This window comes from Panthera tigris, chromosome E2, assembly GCF_018350195.1.
Source record: "Panthera tigris isolate Pti1 chromosome E2, P.tigris_Pti1_mat1.1, whole genome shotgun sequence".
NCBI lineage: Eukaryota > Metazoa > Chordata > Mammalia > Carnivora > Felidae > Panthera > Panthera tigris.
Genome location: NC_056674.1, coordinates 15832050 through 15852177, shown reverse-complemented (window position 1 = coordinate 15852177; position 20128 = coordinate 15832050). Strand labels below are relative to the sequence as shown.

Below are 20128 nucleotides of genomic sequence, written 5' to 3'. Positions count from 1 at the left end.
AGGCCTCCCTTGAGAGGCTCAAGGCCATTTGCCCATGGTTACATTTTCTTCCTTTGCTGGAGGAATCCTTTCCAAACTTCCCCCGCCCTGTGCTCACAAGACACTCCCTTTTGCTCTGTCAGAGGCCTGGGTTGTGCCGTGACCTAATGAAAACCCTCCTGAGGACCCTGTGCCTGTAGGCAGGGTGGCTCTGCTTGCCTGCAGAGTCCTGGGTGGGGGGATGCAGGGAGCCCCGGCGTGAGGCGCCAATGTCTCGGGCCAGGAGAGAGGCCAGAGGAACGTCCCAGCACTGAGCGATGCCAGCTGGCATTTAGCGGGCAGTTGTGCACCAGCCAGGCGCTAGGCACGTGGGGTGAGAGGTATACTGCGCATTCTCCTGGAGCTGCTGGCTTTGGGAGGGTGGGGGAAGCCGGGGGAGGGGCAGGGTGCCAGCTCTGTAGACCTGGGAGTTAAACAGCAGTGTGGGGGTAAAATAAAAGTGTAGGCGGTCAGTCATCCAAGAGAGCCCCCAGTCAGAGATGGCGAGGACTGCTAACGTTAACTGGGCCCTGCCCGTAAAGCAGGCCTGTTTCAAGCACTTCACACTTCACATAGATTCACTTCTTGGATTCTCACAGCAATCCTGTGAGGAGAGAAAGGCAGAGAGTTAAGTAACTTACCCGAGGTTGCACAAGCCAGTGTTCCCGGTCATCACCTGCGCTGGGCGCTGCTCTAGAACTTTACCTGTCGACTCCTTTAATGTTCACTTCAGCCCCGTAAGGGAGGTACGTCTGTTATTTCCATTTTATAAGTGAGGTAACCGAGGCACAAAGAGGTTAAGTGACTTGCCGAGGTCATGTGGCAGAGCTGGGACTCAAACTCAGGCAGCCTGCCTTCCGAATCTGTGCTCTTAACTGCTACGCTGCACCTAGTCAAAGATAAGAATTAATATTTGCTTGCAGAGTGCTTTCTACTGTACTTTCTCAGATTTCGTGTCCTTAAAGGGGAGACTGATCATGGTAGCCATGTGACGGGCAAGGAAACGGCAAGGATAAAAAGAAGCTGATGGTGATAGCAGCCAGCACACCTCCCTGGCATCCCACCAGGTCCTGTCCACATAGGGATATCGAAGTTTCCTCCCATGCCCTATGAGGTAAATACTCACAGATGAGGAAACTGAGCTGAGGGAGGTGAAACGCCCGTCGTTCAGAGCTGGGAGGTACGTAGCTGTACTCAGGTCCTGTGTGCGTCACATTCTGGATCATTCACCAAACACTGACTGTGTGCCGACTCTGTGCCAACTGCGCCCAGCACTGTGCTAGTGCTGAGGGACAACAGCGAACAAAACTGTCATTGAATTCAGATTCAGGCAGGACCAATGTCCACCAGCTGCCATCCATTCTGGTTGCCTCTTGCCTTTGCCTTACTAGTTTCTAAATATTTTGTATCTCAGCCTGGGATAGAAGTAACAGATACTCAGCAGTTCTGGGATGCTTCAATAGCTTCACATGTCAGAAGCCCAGGTGTTTGCTTCTGAAATCCTCTTAGCCTTTCCTCATGTTTGCAAGATGGTTGCTGTGGCTCCAGGTGTCACATCCTGTCATAGCCATGAGGCAGGAAGCAGGGAGCCAGTCAGGACCATGTTTCTGTCCAACCCCCCCACCCCCCAGCAGACTTCTCGGCTCCAAGCTAGAAAAGTGAGTGTCTGGCTTTTTCAGCATCAATATTGGCAGGTAAGCAAAGGAGAATAGGATTGGAATGTTAAGGGGAGGCCAGTGAGTGTTTGCTCTGGCTTAGGAGGTGAGCTTTACATTCCGCTCAGGCCTGACCCCAGGTGTTTTTCTTCGTGCCAGGGACATTTGTGCAGTTATTCATACAAGGCAGGAGAGCCAAGAGGTTAAGAGCATGGACTCTGGAGTCAGTCAGCAGGATTCTTGGAGCCCAGCTTTGCCACTTACCAGCAGCATGACCTGGAGCTTCAGTTACCTCGTGTATAAAATGGCAATGATAATAGTACCTCTGGCAAAGGAATGTTGTGCGGATCAAATGGGTTAATCTGCAGGGCACCTGGGTGGCTCAGTCGGTTAAGTGTCCAGCTTCGGCTCAGGTCATGATCTCACGGTTTGTGGGTTCAAGCCCCACATGGGGCTCTGTGCTGTCAGCCCAGAGCGTAGAGCCTGCTCTTGATTCTGTGTCTCCCTCTCTTTCTGCCCTTCCCCTCCTCGCTCTCTGCCTCTCTGTCTCTCAAAAATAAACACTAAAATGGGTTAATGTGCATAAAGTGCACAGAACAGCGCCAGGCACATTGTAGACCCATAGGAACGTTAGGCAGTGTGATCATTCTTTCTCCCGTTCACCAGATGTCATTGAACAGCCCTTGTAAGTGCCAGCACTCGCTGGGAGGCAGGGGAGGAGGGGTGGGGCCTGCCCACAGGAGCTGGTCTCGTCAGATGCGTGTACATGCAGCACCCAACAGGAATGCCAGGTGGATGGCCTTTCCAGACACCACATCGGGAAGAGAATAGGCCAGACAGGGAGGGCACAAAGAGAATAGGCCAGACAGGGGGGCAGTGCCAGATGGGCGGGTGGGGGGGAGCGGTCAGGGAAGGCATCACTCAAGAGGCGGCTTGGGAAGTTGATCTAAGGAAGAGGCAGGGTTGATGTGCAAAGAGCAGGGCAGTTACTGCATGTGGAACCCAAGGCCAAGGCAGGGAGGCTGGGATGCCGCTCCAGGGACATGTGGTTGGGAATTAGTTGGGAGTCCTGGGGGTGTGTGGCTATGAGTTGTATGGAGAAATCATCTTTGAATCCAAATTTAAAAAAAAAAAAAAAAAAAAAAAAGATCATCTAGAGTTGGCAAAACCTTTTGGTCATGAGGAAAGGTCTTTGGAAGAGGAGATCCACAGCCTCCGTGATGGAAATAATGGAATCAATAATTGATCACTGAATTAGACACCATGCCCTGTGCTTCATATTTATTCCTCAGTGAGCCCTCCCAGCCTCCTGTGAAGTTAATGGTGGCATTTCTCTTTTCCAGAAGAGTCACTGGACCTTCCCATGCATTTAGTCATTCATTGCTCCTTTAGCAGGGATGTGTTGAGCGCCTGCCACCGGCAGGGGAGTGAGCAGCGAGAAGTCTAAGTTTTGTGGAGCTCATGCTTTTGCTGTGGGGGACAGACCAGCAAACTATTAGATGGAGAAGTGAATTGAAGCCAAGCTTTCTCGAAAGCCATGCTGTGAAGTGGTTAGGGATACAGGCTCACATTCCAGCCTTATCTCTTCCTGGCTCCATGTGACCTTGGGCTACTGACCTCCCCTCACAGAGCTTCAGTTTCTTTGTCTGTAAAATGAGGATCTGGGTAGGACCTCTATCAGTCAAGATCGAACTCTGATATAAGTAACAGGAAACCAACAAGCGGTGGCTTAAATAAGGGAACCGTTTTCTCTTGTACGAAGGAAGACAAGGGAGGATGGGTAGACTGGGGCAGGGCCTCTGGCTGGGAGAGTGGGCTCCTCTGACTCCTTGCCCTGCCATCCTCTGCATGTGGCTTTCAGCCTCATGATCACAAGATGGCTACCTCACCTCCACATATGGCATCCACATTCCAGGAAGGAGAAGGGTGGAAGGGCTGTGCTGGCTGTTGGAAAGCAGTAGCTTTACCGGAAGATCTTTCACCCACCCCCAGCCTACTTCCCTTTAACCTCTCACGGGCTAGAATGGGACACGTAGGTAGCTGAAGCTGCAAGGGAGCCTGGCAAAGCAGGCTTTTTGGATGGGCACCCTGCTGCTCCAAACAAATTCGGGCTTCTCTCCAGGATGGAGAGCGGGTTTGGATTTGAACAACCCTGGAGTCCGTGCAGCCACAAGTATGAGACATTGAGCATCTGGAGCGGCCCCCTGGCGAGGGTAACAGTATTCTCACACTGAGGGCCTGAGTCCTTGCTCTTGTTGTCCAGAAATGACATCGCTTTGTGCTCAGTTTCTTCATCTGCCCATTGGGAGTGGGATTCCTTGCCCTAGGCTTCCTGAGCAGCATTCATGAGCTCATGAAAACCTGGATGGGAAGGAGTTTGAGGCACATCCCACCCGTAGGAGGGCTGGAGCTGGCTTTTGTTTGGAAAGTTGTCAGATTTTCTTTTTCTTTCTTTCTTTCTTTCTTTCTTTCTTTCTTTCTTTCTTTCTTTCTTTCTTTCTTTCTTTCTTTCTTTCTTTTAATGTTTATTTATTTTTGAGAGAGAGACAGAGTGCAAGCGGGGGGCGGGGGCAGAGACAGACACAGACACAGAATCCAAAGCAGGCTCCAGGCTGTGAGCTGTCAGCACAGAGCCCGACGTGGGGCTCGAACTCACAAACCATGAGATCATGACCTGAGCCGAAGTTGGACGCTTAACTCACTGAGCCACCCAGGCACCCCCGTTTTAGAGTTATTTTTTTCAGGCTTTCTTCTATGACTGCCTCCGTACGTGTGTATAAATGTTTAACGTCATAGTTTATTTAACCATTCTGTTGTTGGACGTTGAGGTTGGTTCTATTTTTTTTTTTTTTTTAATTTATAACCAGTGCCATAATATTTTTTCTTTATTTCCATTGTTTCTTTGGGATCAGTTCCCAGAAGTAGCATTACAGGTTCAGAGGGTAGGAACATTTTTAAAAGCTATTGCCAGATTGCCTCTAGAAAGGTTCCCTCAACTGTGAACATTAAAAAAGAAGAGAAGGAAAGTTGTCCTCGCAATGAGTGGCCGATTTCATAGTTTCCTGGGCTCCTGTGGAGCCATCGCTTTGGGCTCCTCCTGAGGGCCCAGTGCCCCCTTCCAGCTCTTCTGCCTCGGTGTTAGCATGGGCACCCATCCCGCATGCAGGCCCTGGGCAGGATGTTTGATTACTGTGTTATGCAAACAGAGCTGCAGGCCTTTGCCATCTTCCAGCTGGTCCTCGGGTTGACAAGAGGCTTTGCACCTAGTCAAGGGTCAAGACTAGAGCCTTTCTGGAGCTCGCTGTGGGATCGCTTACAGGGCCAGGGCTAAGATGCGTGCTCCTAAGGGCAGCTTGGCCCCACAGCCCCCGTGCCACCACCCTCCCCCAAGGCCTCCTGCAGGGTGGGGGCAGGCCCTTGCCCCTCTGTCCCCAGCTGTTGTGTGGTGAATTGTCCCCAAACCCCTGCTGTGCGTGTAGCCCCCCTTCCCTGCCTCCCTGAGGGCTAGGAGGAAGTGCAGTCTCCCCCAGCATGCCCAGGATGTTTGTACTTGGACAGGTGAAGTGGCTCTGCCGGTTCTGGGAAGCGGAAACCTTTTTTAAAGGAGAGAAAGTGAATTTTGAACCAGGGGAGCAGAGAATGACTGGGGTGTGTTGGGGGTGGGGGCGGGGCATGTGTACAAACACACACAGGTCTTCAAAGAGGGTCTTACTTGTTTTTTAAGATTACACATGTAATAGTACAATCTCATTGTTTAAAAAGAATTCACCCAGTGCGAAAGGCTTTAAAGCTTTGTTACTGTGACACCTAACATTTGCACTGAGGAGTATGTAAATTGTAAATACACAGTTTAGGAAACACTTCTAAAGCAAGCACTTATGTAACGCCCTGGTCAAGAAAGAATTTTAGGAGCGCCTGGGTGGCTCAGTCGGTTAAGCGTCTGACTTGGGCTCAAGTCATGATGTCACGATGTGTGAGTTTGAGCCCCACGTCAGGCTCTGGACTGACAGCTCAGAGTCTGGAGCCTGCTTCAGATTCTGTGTCTCCCTCTCTCTCTGCCCCTCTGCCACTTGTGCTCTCTCTTTCTCTCTAGAGTCAATAAACGTAAAAAAAAAAAAAAAAAAAGAATTTTGCCAGAAACCTCTGTGTACCCCTCCATCGAACACCCCCTCTCACCCCCAGAAGCCACTCCTCTCCCAGACTTCCATGTCACCATTTCTTGCCTTTTGAAGGTTTGTTCGCAGATGAGAGTATAAGTAACATGGTTTCATTTTGCCTGTTTTTCAACTTTATACAAACAGAATCGTAAATTATGCACATTGTTCTGTGTCTGCCTCTTTTGCTCAGAGTCATGTCTCAAAGCTGCATTCTGGCTTTGATGTCAGCACATTTCTGGTACCAGAGTTCACTTCCATTGATACGCAGGCTTTACAGATGCTCATATTTGTGCATTTTGTTTGATGAGTATTAGAAAAAATATAACGAATCCTGCACTGGTCTTATTAAGGTTTTAGTAAGTGAGTTGGTTGAAAGGACTAACTTAAGTAAATAATAGTACAGGTGGTCTGTGGGTGTACAGGTGAGGCACGTGACTTTGGGAAGTTTTGGAGCTTCGGAGTCAATGATAGAATCACACACACACACACACACACACACACACACACACACACACTGTCACTCCCCTCCCTGGGGTAACCACTTACAGGTAGAGGTTGGCCTTCCAGATCTTTGCTCTGCATCATCCTCGGTGGATATATAGGTATAAAATATGTAGCATAGAGAATTTTTTAATACTAATTTTTTTAATTGTAAGAGGGAGTGTGCCATTCTTCTGAATTTCTTCTGAATACATTCTTCTTGGGACTTCTGGGTTGATTCTCTGATTATAGCAGCCAGTTTCCTTGTAAGATTCCATGTCAGGGTAGGGGTGAGACTGGACAGGGCAGGCGTAAATCCTTCCTGGAATATGAGAAATTAGGGGCTCTAACAATGCCACACGTGGCAGTGGTTCTTTTTTTTTCTTTTCTTTTAATGTTTATTTATTTTTGAGAGAGAGAGAGAGAGAGAGAGAGAGAGAGAGAGAGAGGAGTGTGGTTGGAGATGGGGCAGAGAGAGAAGGAGACACAGAATCTGAAGCAGACTCCAGGCTATGAGCCATCAGCACAGAGCCCGATGCGGGGCTCAAACCCACAAACCGTGAGATGATGACCTGAGCCGAAGTTGGACACTCAACCAACTGAGCCACCCAGGCACCCTGGCAATGGTTCTTTTACTTAGCAGACAGTTTGGGATCTGCCTCCTGACTTTTTTTTTTCTTTTTTTTAAATAATCTTAGCCAATTCCTTAGTTTCTATCCGTTCTGGTAATTGCTGGGAACTTGGAATATGGGAGGGAGTTAAGAGGGACCAGGCTTGTACCTTAGGGGGGTCATCTCGGGCTCCTCCAGCAGGGCAGCAAGGTGGAGTATTGGGACCAGGGTTTGCTCCCAGGATCCCAGCATGAGCCTGATTTCTGTCTGAAAATCACTCAGGGATGGAGAGCAGGCATTTATTGAGGCCCATCCTGCTCACAGCTCTGTCCCTGCTTTTTAGAGATGACTGTGGTTATGGTGGCCATAGAGTCACCCACCTGGTTCCAGCCCCACCTCTGCCTTTAACCTCACTGAGTGATCTGGAACAGGTAACTTGCCCCTCTGAGTCTCACTGTTCCCTTCTGCAAATTGGGGAAAACCGTAGGGCCCTCCCCCTGGGATGCTCTGTGGGCTGAGGGGGGCCGCCATTGTAACCCGTAGCTTCGGGAACCTGACATTGGAGCAGGCCTCCAGTCTGGGTCCGGGTGGCACAAGTGCCCATTTTTGCTCTTTCTTTTGATGACTGGTCTCTCATGCGGAGTGGTCCTGTGAGAGGTCACAGGGCAGACCCTGGAGTCAGCAGACCCAGGGGGTCCAGACCCCCATTCCTCCTCTCATTCTCTTTGTGACCTTGGCCAAGCACTGTCTCCTCTCAAAGCTCAGCTTCCTGATTTTGAAACGGAGATGACGAGAGCACTGCCTCAGTGGGACATTAGGAGACGAGTTCAGTGTTCTGCAGCAAGCACTCCATGCTGGCTGGGGACTGGCCCTCAGCAGCCCCCAGGGTCGGGGGCAGGTAAGGTGATTATTGCTGGCAGATGGTGCCCCCTGGCTAGCAAGGTTCACTCCCCTCCCCTCCCCTCCCCTCCCCTCCCCTCCCACCACAGGGAGCCTTTCTGTTTCTGTCCACCCCCCCACACCCCCACCAAATCTCCTCAGGTGAGGAGAAGCAGAGCCTGAGATGCCCCCTGTCAGCCCCCTAAGAGCAGGATGGAAAGAACAGGGCTTTAACAGATGTTCTCTGACAAGGATTCCCTGGCTGTATTTAATCAAGATTGTCAAATATTGATTTAATCTCCAAGCCCAACAGATGTGATCTTAGCAGGCTTCGGTGGCAATTAGCTGGGATTAGTTCACAAGTCAGGCTCCGTGCTGACAAGACACTGTCTTCTAAAGGAGGCTCGGCCTGGTCACAGGAGTGAGCCCGTTGGGGGACATACTAAACACTTAACCACCACCCCAACCAACAACAGCCGTGGGAGCAGACCCCAAAGCATCACCCCACACAGTGATAGTGGGGACTCTTGGGGCTCCAGGCAGCAGCTGTTTACCAGAAAGTTTCAGAATCAAAATAAATGTCACAGGTACACCAGTGCATGCGGCTTAAAAATGGGCCTGGCCAGAGCCAGTGAGATCCCGGTAGGCACGCCCGGCCGCTCAGAGCAGTGATTGTCCCCCTGCTTAAGTCTCCCCCGAAGGGGCTTCCCCGACCCCGGGCCCCTCACCCATCCTCCAGCCAGTGCAGCTCTGTCGCATCGTCCCAGTGCACACGCTTGGCCTGCTGCTCCTGGGTGGGCCTGGCACGTGCCCATGCTCCAGGGGGCATCCTTTTTTCACTTTGCATTTCAAAGTCTCATTATTTGAAGTGACTAGGACGATGCCCAGAATTGGAACAAGATGCTTAATCCACATGCACTTTGGGGGAGGTGGCAACACCCTCGCCTAACCCACCCGACCCCACAGGGACTCAGAAGGGGCGCCTCCCATGGGCCTGGCTGTGGGCCCCCCAGGAAGGAGGGGCTTGCCCAGCTTCTTGCTCAAGACAGGCCACCCCGGGCCAGCCGGCTCCTGAGCCCAGAGCAACCAGGGCTCCTGCCAAGGCCACATTTGGTTCTATTTGTTTGCCTGAGATTTTCTTTTTATTGTTATACAAGTAAAATTTTAACAGCTAATACTTGTATGTCCCCGTGTGCCAGGGATATTCTGTCTCTACGTTCATTAACTCATAACATCCCTAAGAGTTAAGTCCTATTATTATCTCCATTTTACAAATGGGAAAACTGAGATGTAGAGAGGCTAAGTGGCATGCCCAAGGTCTAGGTAATTAAGTGGCAGAGCTGGGAATTGAACGTGAGTATTCTTTGCTTCCAACCACTGAGCTACAGCCGCCATATCAGGAAATCTCCAGGATCTGATAATAAGTAAGAAAAGCAACTCTGAAGGCTGTTTATTTTTTTTTAATTCATCTCTCTATGTAAGCATGTAATTATACAAGCATTCAACCTACATCACTTCAGCCATACTAGTTAGCAAACTAAAAGAAGGCGACATTGTAGTTTAAGGATTTAAGTACAGCCTCTGTTTCACCGAGGGGCATGTGGAAACAAGATGGGGTGCCCCTTCCTTCCCTCGGTGGGTCCGGATACAAGCAGCTTGCCAGGCCAAGGAGGGATCTCCACTGGGAGTTTTCAGACTCCACGAGCCCTAGGGGCAAGGTCGGCGTGGGGCCGATGCAAGGCTCACCTGTGGAGGTGAGTCTGGGCTTTTCAGGGCGTGGCGTCCCCCTGCCCATGATTCTTCTCACATGCTCACTTCCAAAAGTGAAAACTTAAAGCCTGAGACGCCCCTACCCTGTGCAGTTGTGAGCATTTCCATGTAGACACAGAGAGAAGGGTCTGGAAGAAAGCATGCAAACCTATTCACAGGGCTCCTCTCTGTGGAATGTGGATTCGGGGCAGGGCCTCATAGGGGAGCCTGAAGAGGGCCTTGAACTTACGGGCTTGTACAAATTCAAGCACAGACATGCAGAATTTTTTTAAAAGTTGTCCTTTTATCTCCACTCAGGTTTTACTCCTTAGAAGTAACCACTGTTAACAGTTTGGTGGGTGCCCTCCTAGGCCCTTTCCTTTATAGACATTTATGTTCTCTCTCTCTAATGAAATCTTTTATTTAAGCTCCATTATTTTGTTTGGTTTTATTCTGCAATTTGCCTCTTTCCCTCCACCAAGTGCACCATAGAGAAGAAACTCTGAAGCTAGATTGCCTGGGTTCAAATCCCAGTGACACTGCTTTCCTGCTGAGTGACTTGGGCAGGTTACTCAATCTCTCTGGACTCAGTTGCATTGGCTTTTTAAAACAAAATTTTTTTTTAACATTTATTTATTTTTGAAAGACAGAGAGAGATAGGTGCAAGCAGGGGAGGGGCAGAGACAGAGGGAGACACAGAATCCAAAGCAGGCTCCAGGCTCTGAGCTGTCAGCACAGAGCCTGACGCGGGGCTGGAACCCAGGAACTGTGAGATCATGACCTGAGCCAAAGGATGCTTAACTGACTGAGCCACCCAGGCGCCCCAGTTGCATTGGCTTTAGAATGAGGATGCTGTGGGGCGCTTAGGTGGCTCAGTCTGTTAAGCGTCCAACTTCAGCTCAGGTCATGATCTTGTGGTTTGTGGGTTCAAGCCATGCTTTGGGCTCTGTGCTGACAGCTCAGAACCTGGAGCCTGCTTCACATTCTGTGTCTCCCTCTTACTCTGCCCCTCCCCCACTTGCACTCTCCCCCCCCCTCAAAAATAAGTAAACATTAAAAAATTTTTTTAATGAGGATGGTGACAGCCTCTCCCTCAAAGGGTTTCATGAGGATTAAATGAGTTCATGTGTGTAAAGCGCTTAGCCTGGTACACAGCGAGCACTCCTCTAAGTATGAGCTGTACCCATTCACTTCCCGGCATGTGGGCATCTTGCACACAGGACACCTGGCACTACCTCTGCCTCACTGTTTACTACAGCTGCATTGTGTCCCTGGAGTTGGGGTACCCAAATGCATTTAACCCATCCTCTGCCACTGGGCTTTTAGGCTGCTCCCACCTCTTGCATATTACAGCAGTGTGGCGGTGTGGCTTCTGGCATGCACTGGTGGGAATATCTGAGGGACAGATTCCTAGAAATGGAATTGTTAGTTTAAAATAAAATAGTGTGTTGGGGCGTCTGGGTGGCTCAGTCGGTTAAGTGTCCCACTTCAGCTCAGGTCATGATTTCGCTGTTTGTGAGTTCAAGCCCCGCATCAGGCTCTGTGCTGACAGCTTGGGGTCTGGAGTCCGCTTCGGATTCTGTGTCTCCCTCTCTCTCTGCCCCTCCCATGCTCACACTTCGTCTCTCCCTCTCCCAAAACTAAATAAACATTAAAAAAAAAATTTTTTTTAATAAATAAAATAGTGTGCACACCTAAAACTTAAGCGCATAATTACAATTCATCCCCTTATTCCCCCCAAAGAAGGGGAAGAATCATTTGATTTACACACATCAAAGAGAACAGGCTTCTCAGGAACTCGGACTCCTGGGACCCCCTCCAGTTTGAGTATAATGACTGTAAGATTTAAAGAGAGAGCATGCTCTGGGTTCTTTGACCTTAAATAGGAAAGTGCAAGTTTTTATGGCGTGAATAAAAAATACCTATTTGGTCTTCTGTCCCCAGTTCCTGGCCCCAAGAGCTTCTAAAACCCTTGGAATTTTCTGAGTGGTTTGGGTGATAGGGGCCTCTTTTGTTCTTTAGAATAAGACCCTTTCAACCATACCTGAGTTTATGCTAATGAGGTGATTCTGTGGCCTCCTAGATAGCTTCTGGATGGGGGCTGGTTGCCAGGGAAACCAGTCCTGTGATTTGAGGCTTGAAACTTTCAGCCCCACCCCCCTGACCTCTGGGGAGAGGGGAGGGGCTGGAGATTGCATCAGTTCCCGATGGCCAGTGATTTAATCAATCATGCCCACATAGTGCGGCCTCCGTAAAACCCTAAACAGAGTTCAGAGAGCTTCTAGGTTGATGAGCGCATCCACACGCTGGGAGGGTGGTGCACCCCAAATTCCATGGCAACAGAAGCTCCTGTGCTCGAGACCCTTCTGGACTTCTTGAATATCCCTCCATGTGACTGTTTACTTCTATCGTTTATAATAAACCAGTAATAGTAAGTAAAGTATTTCTCTCAGTTCTGTGAGCTGTTACAGCAGAACCTGAGGAGGGAGTTGTGGGAACCCCAATTTGTAATCAAGTCAGGTAGACATGTGGGTAACCTGGGGACGTCCCCCCCCCCCCCCGGTGATTAGCATCTGAGGTGGGGGGGGCAGTCTGGCGGAACTGAGCCTGTGGGGTCTGTGCTAACTCTAGATAGTGTCGGGATTAAATTAAATTGTAGGACCCTCATTGGGGTCTGCAGAGAACTGGAGAGTTGCTTGGTGTGGAAGACCCACACATCTGGGGTCAGAAACACTGAGAGTAAAAAACAGATCAGAGTAGTACCTGGGGCCGTGGAGGGGGGCGGTGTTGCTCTCCTGTTTTGGGGCTGATGGCGCAGTCTCTGCCTCAGGGCTTCCTAATGAGATGTCCGGAAGTTCCATCCCATCCGTTTTGTTTCCTGGGGGAAGCTCCACAGTGGGCCTGTGTATGCTCGGGTTTCCAATAAAATGGAGGAAGACATGGAGAGAGAAAACAGATTCTTAACCTGAAATCTGCTGAGCTGATGCTGACTTTCTAGAGTTTTTGTCCTTATGAATTGATTTTGAAGATAACTCGCATCATTTGTGTATCCACACAACACGCTCATTTGGGCTGCCACGTCTTTTAGAGCGCTGGGGGCAAAGGTGTGGGAGCCACACTGACAAGGTTTGGGGCCTCGCTGTCCTGCCTGCCTACCAGCGGTGTGCCACAGGACCTTTGCCTCATCTCTAAACTGGTCCTGCTAGAAGTCCCTGCTTTGTGAAGTTATCACAACACCTGTTAATACACGCCGAGTGTGTGTTAGCCTTGCTGTTACTACTGTCATCACCACATCATCACCCCCTACCCTGCCTGTGCAAGAACGCACATAGTAGACCCTATCCCACTGCAGACTCAGAGCTGCTCAGAGTCCCAAGGGGGACCAAAGGTACTCAGAGGCTTCAAACTCCAGTGGGCTGACTCCGATAGTCCAGGGGGTGTGCAGACCCCTGGGAACTCACCAAAGGGAGGATGGGGAGGATTGTGTCCAGGGAATGGTAGGAAGGAAGGTAGGTAAAAAAAAAACAAAAAGGGTAGGTCAACAGCACTGAGGGACATGGGTGTGGACAAGGCTTCCCAGAGGAGCAGTCCCCCGAAATACCTCCCGCAGTGGTCACCAGTGCCCTTCAGACCGATAATCATCATCATACGTGACCCCCTCAGCATCCAGCGCTGCGGACCACCTGCCCCTCCCCAAACCACCCCCACTGTTGGGGCCTGCGGGACACCTGCTCCCCTGCTTGCCCCCTGCATTTGCAGCAGATCAGGGCTTGGTGTCAGGCCCTCATTTCTTTGCTCTCTTCCTTCCCCTGTCCTCAGCCCTGGCTGCATATTAGAGTCAGCTGCAGAGCTTTTAAAAGGCTCTCTCTCAGGCCTGGTCCCCACCCCAGAGCAGCTGATTCAGACTCTCCGGGGGTGGATTGTGAACACCTATACTTTTACAAAGCTCCCCTGGTGCCTCTAATGGACAGTGGGGATGAGCACTCCCGCCTGCCTTGGACAAGCCCACGGGGCCTCGTACGCTGGCCACTCCCAGCTTTCCTGCCCGTGCGTGTCAGCCTCATCCATCGGCATGCCTGGTGCACGGCAGGCGTCCTCTCTTCCTATCACCTGGCACCCCACAATGAGCCCTCCCATTGGGAGCAGCCCCCAGCCCCACCCTGTCACAACATTGTGTTCCTTTAAACTGCTGACCACCCTTTGAAGTTACCTTGTTTTCTCTCTTGGTTTACTTACTTCTCTGGCTTCCCTCTCCTGGGAGTAAGTCCATGAGGGAGAGGTGTGGTCCTGCTCAGGGTTGTATTTTCTTCAGCACCTACAACAATAGCACATAGTAGGTGCTTGAGAAGTCTGGTGAATAAATGAATGCATCTTTGGTGCTTGGTGTTTGTGAAATGAATGAATGAGTTATACATGCCTGGTCAGTGTTCAATAAAAGAATAAGTTTTTAGTGCTTTTTCACTTTTGACTCAGTGAACTTTTTGGGCTAAATGATTTGGAAGAATGTGATAGGTGTTGGTCGTATGAATGAATAAGCTGTAAGGACTAGTTCTTACTGGACGAATGAACGACTTGTACCTGCCCAGAAACTGCTGAATTGCCAGGCGCATGCAGTGGGGTTATCATTCCCCCTGAGCCTCTGAGAGTAGCCCTCAGACTTGGTGCCACAACCCTGAAGTGTCCAGAGCTCTTAGGTCTCACTAAGTCCCTCCCCATTGCAGTGACTGGATCACATTTCCTTGAAGAGGTAATCCCTGGAGCAGATGGGGGCACCCTTGGACGCAGAGGTCTGCTTAGGAAGGAGACTTTGGATACCTACCTACTCCCCCATCCAAAGGCCTGTGCGGGGGCAGTGTACACACACACACACACACACACACACACACACACACTTGCACGTACACACACTCCACACATTACTTTCAGCTTCCTGAACACACTTCTTCCCAGGGGCAGACACGCTAGGTCACCAAGCAAGCACCACCTACCCTCCTTCAGGTCACAGACCCTCACTGAGCTAGTGCTCCTCCTGGTCTGAGGTTGTCATCCATCCACTCATTTATTTAGCAGGTATTTGTTAATGACCTACTGTATGTCAGGCCTGTGGGGGAGAGGCATGCAATAATAAAGATTCTCACATTTCAGTGCCTCACAAACCTTACGTATGGCGGCCAGTTAATTACATGGTAAATGATGTACATACACTGAGGCAGGTAACCCCAAAGAGAAATGCTCTGTAAGAGTGCTCTGAGCACGGGGCACCTGGGTGGCTCAGTCGGTTAAGCATCTGACTTCAGCTCAGGTCATGATCTTGCAGTTTGTGGGTTTGAGCCCCGCATCAGGCTCTGTGCTGACAGCTCGGAGCCTGGAGCCTGCTTCGGATTCTGTGTCTCCCTCTCTCTCTCTCTGCCCCTCCACTGCTCACCCTCTGTCTCTCTCAAAAATAAACATTTAAAAAAAAAAAAAAAGAGTGCTCTGAGTACTCAGGTTGGGGATTGAACAAGGCTCATGAGGAAGAAAAGTCATGTGGAGAAAGTGACATTTGTCCTGAATCTTGAGAAAGAACTATCTAGGTAAGGGAAAGGGCAACGTGGATGACAGGTACAAAGGCCCTGAGGCAACAGGGCGGATAAGCCGTAGGCATGTGGAACTGAAAGAAGGACATTGTGGCTGGGACCCCCAAAGCAAGGAGAAGAGGAAAGGAGCCTTGAGGGCTGAGGTGAGGATTTTGAATTTTCTCCTAAGATTTGAATTTATACTAAGATTCAAATGTGAATATGAATCCTAAGATTGCTCTGCCCGCTCCATGGCAAAGGGCACTTACAGGACCAGGAGCAGAAGGAGAGGTAATGGGGAGGCTATGGTATGTAGTCACCCAGCTCAGACTGGCATGGGAGAGCTCCCATGGGAGAGTCAGCAGGATGTGGGGTAATGGATTGGATATGTGAAGGGAGTTTCCAGCTGGAGTCCTTGGATGGAAGGAAGTGCCTTTCCCTGAGATGTGGAAGAAGCCAGTAGCTTCTGCTATTCCTATTCTGACAGATATTGTGGCATACCACTCTGTCAACACCAGTCTTCGATGTATGACTTGATTTGGCCAGTCAGATGTGAGAGCAGTGATACGTGTCATTCCTGAGCAGGAACTGTCGCATAGTTCGGCCATGTCCCTTACCCGTGAAATTGGCCAGGTCTCATGTAAGCGCTGCTCTGTCACCTGGGAGTAGAGCCGACATGAGAAGGCCCTTGGCCCGCCCCTGGTAGACATGCAGTATGAGCAAGAAGCAAACCTCTGTCGGGTAAGCCCCTAGTACATGGGGTTCTCTGTTCCTAGGCCATAACTTAGCCCACCCTGACTATTCTGAGAAGGAACGGGCTTTGTGGATGGGGAGAGGTCAAGGGTTCAGGTTGGGAATGTGCAGTTTGCAGTTTGCAGTGCATGTGAAATATATATGTGGTGACGTCAAGTAAGCAGTGGCTACCCGAGTCTGGAACTCAGAGGAGCAGTTGGATCTGGAGTTATTTTGCCCTGTGTCACCAGTGAGGAGAAGGAGAATTAGAGGTCCAGGACTTTGCCCACTGGGCAACCCGCGGGGCTCCTGCTTGAACTCAGGACTGCCTGACTTGAGGAACGAAGCTGCCGGATTAGTCCCAACTCTGCCACCTTGTGGCCACCTGGTCTTGGGCACATTACTTGATCTGTTCACTTCAGCTTCCTTATGTTAAGACAGAGATAATATCTACTTCATAGAGTTGTGGAATTAAGAGAGATAACAAATGTATAGTGCTTAGAGAAGGACCTGGACTCTAGAAGGATCACATTCATGGTAGCTGCTGTTATAGATGTTGTTTGGTTATGTAACTAAAACATCCAATGGTGGGAAGTACAATTGTGGTAGCTTTGGGTCCAGCTTGACTCAGACGAAAATGATGACTACAGCTCCCGCATCCACCCCGTAACTTTCAACCCCTTTCACAAACGGTTCTTCCTTCTTCCCTCATGGTCACAAGATAGCTGCAGTGATTCCATCCCTCATATCCTAACTCCGGGTAAGAGGGTAAAGCACAGCCTTCAGCCCTAGGACTCTTGGCACCCATGTCACTGGGTCTCACTGGTTTTGATCAGGTTACATGGTCAAGAAGGATCTCCTCCTCTAGCCCACTGGGTGGGAGTCAGAGAACGCAGGTTCCCAAAGGGAAATCTGGGCTGTTTTTGGAAAACAGCAGAGGAAGCAAACCACAAGTGTCTGCCACTGGAAAGCTTGTGTTTTTCCCTTCTGCTCTGCCCTGGGAGATTCTGCAGACATCCTGACTCCTTCACAGAAGAGCAAGGCCCTTCAGAGCCAGAACATTGAGGCCACTTGTCTGCTGTTTCAGCATCCAAGTTTTGGGGGCCTGATAAGGGAGCACCATCTCAGCTCAGACTTCCCCAGCTTCTTCACAGGTGACAGTCTGGGAGCATTTACACAGGCACACTATTAGGTGCCTGCTCTTCTAACAGACCATGACATTTTTAGGGAGCCAGTGTGGCCAGCCCCAGACAGAAGTCCTCATTGGCCCATGGGCAATCAGAATGACCCCAGATTCTTGGCTTTCCCAGCTTTCCTTGCTCCTAGAATGGCCATATGTGACCACATTCTGGCCAATTAGACATAAAAGAAAGTCTTTTGAGGTAGGGGGGATGTTCCGGCAAACATTCTCCTTCCTGATGAGGGTCAGATGGGTAAGAAGTAAGAACAGTCTCATCTCATCCCTTGCTTTCCCCCTTGCGCATGGTTCGGTGAGAAGGGGGGCTATGGCTGCCAGCTTGCCACTCTGAGGTCGAAAGCCAAAGATGTAAGCCAGCAGCACGCTGAGGGGAGCAGGGGATGATGGGGCAGAGGGGGAAAAAGTGCCTAATGTCATTGCAGTGTACCAAGAGTGGAGCCGCCATACCTGGTCTGCTTGTTACATAAGATAATGAAATACCTTCATTGCCCGAGCCACCATTGGATGGTATTCTGTTACTTGCAGCCAAATGCATCCCCACCTGACTCTCCCACTGCCACTTGCTTCTCGTCATGCTGCCGTCTCCCATTTTTCCCCATCCACCGTCCCCAGCTGCTTTCCTTGTACACAGCAGTGGGTATTAGTCAAGGTCCTCCTATGCCAGCAGCAGAAGCCACGTTTGACAGTCTTGGGCAGAAGCAGAATTTATCAGGGGCTTACGGACCACCAGGAGGCCAAGAGGAGCAGGCATAGAAAACAGGCAGGAACCAAGGAATACTGGAGAGAAGAAACTTGTACAGACAGGCGCAGAAGAGAACACTCAGCCGCTGAGCCTGCCCCTGGCTGTGCTTCAGTAATTGGGGGCGTGGGGAGAGGGGAGAAGATATATGAAGGGAGGAACCATAGTGATAGTAGTGGCCATGAGATAGGTGGTATTCTCCCCACTCTCTCCAGATTGAAATTGAATCACAGTTTCAGTAACCAGTCCATGGCATACCAGGACCCGAACCCAGGCAGTCTGACCTTCATTATGGGGGGTTCCCCATCAGAAAGATGGGCATGCTTTTAGGAGGGGGGAGCCTGACAGCAGGCAGCTGGAAAGGGACCATTGTGCACCAGTCCCTGAATCCCAGAGAGGCTGTGGGTATCACTCAGCCTTCCGAGCATCACCAGGAGACTTGGCTACACCTGCTCCGGGAAGGGAATCTGTGGAAAGACACCAGGGCCTCAGGAACATCTGTGTGTTTTCACAGGAGGGAGCAAAACAGATTGGGGGTTTCTGACTGAGCTGGAAACAAAATGCCATCAGCAAAGCCCATCTGTCAGGAGGTGCTTGCATAAGCAGGTCGGGGTCACGTCTGGGCCACTGGTTTTCCCAGCCAACCCAAACGTGGCCTCAAAGGGCTAATCTGCCAGGCTTTCCCAGGCTGACCCAGAGGTGAGACTGCACTGCCAAGCATAAGGAGTGCCCCTGGCCAGGGGCACCTGGGTCAGTAGGTTAAGCATCCGGCTCTTGATTTCAGCTCAGGTCATAATCTCGTAGTTCAGGAGTTCAAGCCCCACATTGGGTTCTACACTGACAGTGCAGAGTCTGCTTGGGACTCTCTCTCTCTCTCTCTCTCTCTCTCTCTCTCTCTCTCTCTCTGCCCTTCCCCTGCTTTCGGGCACTCTCTCTCAAGATAAATAATCTTAAAAAAAAAAAAAAAAGTGCCTCCGGCCAACCCAGAGAGGGGGCTTGGAGTGGGGGAAAAGAGGTCTAATTCCCCTTCCCAGAGGCAACCAATGTTAGCAGTTTCTTGAACATCCTCTTAGAGATCTTCTCTGCATGGTAGTTCGTTGTTGTTGCTGCTATTTTTGTTTTCAAACTGAGAGAAGTTGCATACAATTCAAGATTTCTAGTTTCTGGATTTAAAGATCCTGGGTGGCTCAGTCAGCTAAGCATCCAATGCTCTTAGGCTCAGGTCATGATCTCGCCATTCCCAAGTTCAAGCCCAATGTCGCATTGGGCTCTGTGCTGATAGCTCGGAGCCTAGAGCCTGTTTCAGATTCTGTGTCTCCTTCACTCTCTCTTACCCTCCCTCCTTCCCCCCCACTCAAAAATAAGTAAACATTAAAAAAAAAATTAAAAATCCAGTGATCTGGCATCCACATTCCTGCAAAGCTTGGTCCCCAGAGCTGAGGCCCACCTGCTTCTTTAGAAGATATCTCTGCTCTCCAGCTCACCCAGGCTCACCTGGCCTTGCTCCTGTCTCCCCTAACCAACCCGACTCTGGGGGCTTTCCACTTCCTTCCCCCTTCTCTGCCCCCTCCCCTGTGTGCCTCCCTGCTACATCTTCAGGAACGCTCTCTTGGGAGCTAGGAAGACGGGTAAACTCTTGCTCCCGACTCCTCCCCCACCCCCTTCTGGTTCTCACTTTCTCAGGTGCTACAGGCTTGCCTCCCTGTTTTGCTCCATGAATAATCTGCTTCATGCTTCCCCCTGGGTCTCTCTCTGCCAGCTCACTCCATACCTAAGGACATGGGTTAGGAAATGCCCCCTACACACACACACGCACACACGTACACAGCCTTCTCCTTCCTCGGAAAGCACCGTTAGTCATTGGTAGGCTTCCCTTCATAAGGAAGGCTTCATTGGAGAGTTGACATCATACAAGGGAGCCAGCCTGGTTAAGAACCAAGGAAGGATATCCAGATATCCTGGGTGGGGTTCGATATGTCAACAGGACAGAAAAGAAGGCCAGTGTGGTGGGATCTAAGTCAGGGATGGGGAGAGGCATCAGGAGACTGGCAGGGACCAGAGCCTGAGGGGCTTGTGGGCGAGCAGATGAATTTAGATTTTATTCTAATTCGGTAAGGAGCCACTGGGGAGATCTCAGCCAAGAAGCGACAGGAGCTGATGTTCATGGTATCTATTAATCACAGAGTTCCAGAGCCATCCCCTGTCCCAAACCTACCAGTGCTCATGGTGACTCATCTGTCATTTTTACTTCCTTTTTTGGTGGGGTGGCTGGTCAGGCAGATTGCAGGACAGATAGACAATAGTCCAGCCTTTACCTGCAGTACTCACAGGGGGTGGCGGAATGTGTTTAATGAC

General features: G+C 50.4%; 1 protein-coding gene and 1 long non-coding RNA gene across 9 annotated transcripts in view; one reads left to right on the top strand and one right to left on the bottom strand.

The window, feature by feature from the left end:
* The window catches only part of SIPA1L3 (signal induced proliferation associated 1 like 3), a 238350-nt gene that overhangs the window by 117007 nt on the left and 101215 nt on the right, over positions 1–20128 (top strand). The window lies entirely within an intron of this gene.
* On the bottom strand, positions 6455–20107 carry LOC122234118. Of its 2 annotated transcripts, none has more exons than XR_006211865.1 (4): positions 19989–20107; positions 13760–13864; positions 12313–12459; positions 6455–6632 (listed from the first exon to the last, which is right to left on the bottom strand). It is a non-coding gene; the product is annotated as an uncharacterized LOC122234118 (long non-coding RNA). The 2 variants fall into 2 exon arrangements; XR_006211864.1 differs by having other exon boundaries at positions 13786–13864; positions 19989–20103.